Source organism: Microtus ochrogaster, unplaced genomic scaffold (genome assembly GCF_000317375.1).
Source record: "Microtus ochrogaster isolate Prairie Vole_2 unplaced genomic scaffold, MicOch1.0 UNK115, whole genome shotgun sequence".
Classification (NCBI taxonomy): domain Eukaryota; kingdom Metazoa; phylum Chordata; class Mammalia; order Rodentia; family Cricetidae; genus Microtus; species Microtus ochrogaster.
The window spans coordinates 551,498-553,269 of record NW_004949213.1 but is presented as its reverse complement, the minus strand read 5'-3'; the positions used below and the strand labels follow the sequence as shown (position 1 = coordinate 553,269).

Sequence of the window (1,772 nt, the reverse complement as noted above, 5' to 3'; positions counted from 1 at the left end):
AGTTAGGTTAGTAGACAGAGAGAGGAGAGAGAGTTAGTCTCATGTAGCCTAGGCTGGTTTTGAACCCACAGTATATCTGAGGATAACCTTGATGTCTAATCCTCCACTCTACCTCCCAAGTGCTGAGATTACAGGCATGAGTCACCACACTTCACTTGTGTGATGCTGAAATTAAACCCAGTATTCTACCACTTGAGCCATTTCCTCAGCACAACACCTTAGTATTTCTGTAAAAATGGCTTGCAGCAAGCCTTGAAAAGGTTCAGTGGTCCTCAGGCCACATCTTGAGAACTGCTAACAAATGTTCTCTACCACACACTATAATCCCGGATCCGTCGCAGTCCTATAAGGGAAATCCATGGCCCAGATGGGATCCCTGGCCAGCCTAAGGCCACACAGCCACAGGCGGCCATTCAGTACCAGGCCTAGTTATTGGTTTGGATTTTGTTAGTTTATTTGGTTTTAAGCAGGGTCTCACTATATAGTCAAGCATGACTGAACTTCAGGCAATCCTCCTGCATCATTCTCCCAAGTGTGGAGATCATAGAGTGTACCACCACATCTAGGCTTGAATCATAGTCCTGCTGTTTCGCTGAGGGACACTGGGGAAACAGCTGTGCTCAGTCACCTTCATGCAGTGGAAGGACCCTGGTGTTAGTCCAGTTGTTGACAGAGGATCAGGAACATCACTGTCAGGAGGGTGGTGTCTCGATCCCAGCTGCCTGGAGCCTTCTAATTCTGAGACTTACTGGCAGGATCATCTAGGGGTATTACTCATCTCTGTTTGCCTCAGTTTCTCCTTTACTAAAATGGACATCCTGACGGTCCCACCTCCTCCTCACTGTGATGATGAAAAGATGTAATTCCTAAGGTACCCTCAGACTGGCGGTCCCTGCAGAGCTGAGGTTCAAATTTGTTGGGAGTTCTCTTGGTGGCCCACACCCCTAATCCTGGGATTTGGGAGGTGGGGGCAGGAAGGCAGGAGATCAAGGACATCTCAGCTACGTAGTGAGTTTCAAGCCAGCCTGGGGTACATGAAATTCACACACAAAAAAGAGCCAGGTGTGGCAGGCGCACTTGTAATCCCAGCACTTGGGAGGCAGGAAGAAAATGCAAGGTCATCCTTAGCTACAGAGTGAGATGAGGGCGGCTGCTCAGTGAGACCCTGCCTCAAAGAACAGAAGCATCGGAAGAGCCAGGTGTCATGGCACACACCCTAGCTCTGGGGAGACCGAGGCAGAAGAACCCCTACAAGTTTAAGACTGGCCCAGGCTACATGACATCCAGTTGCAAAAACAAAAAACAAGAAAAGAAGAAATACCATGGCTTAGCTGCCTCCCCAGCTTTACTTTGGATATATTCTTTGGTTACAATTGCTTCACATGTTTCTGCTCAGACTCCCCTTGGGGATATCTCCCCTTCCTCATGTGACTTTTTATAAATATGTTTGGAGGTGGCATATGGCGCTAAACCTAGACACTCCCAGCTCGGTGGATCTTGCCAATTTTATGCCCAAGTGCTTCTGCTGACGATGCTCCCTCCCAGCGGCAGAACCATTTCCTGAATCCCAGCCAACCCCAGCAACACCGCACTCTTTCTCCCCTCCATCCGGAGGGCTGGGAAGCGACAGTGGGCCGGAATCGGCATTTTGTGGATCTTTGTTAACTAGCAGGTGCCTCAGGCCCCTCTTGTTGGCCATGCGTGTTGTGGTGTGACCTGTGGAGGGTGGTGGCACATGCTTGCATTCCCAACACAGCAGAAGCAGGTAGATC

At 49.7% G+C, this 1,772-nt stretch overlaps 1 protein-coding gene across 2 annotated transcripts in view; it reads left to right on the top strand.

Annotated features, from left to right (window-relative positions):
* Positions 1-1,772, top strand: part of Sptbn4 (spectrin beta, non-erythrocytic 4) — a 57,445-nt gene that overhangs the window by 28,193 nt on the left and 27,480 nt on the right. The window lies entirely within an intron of this gene.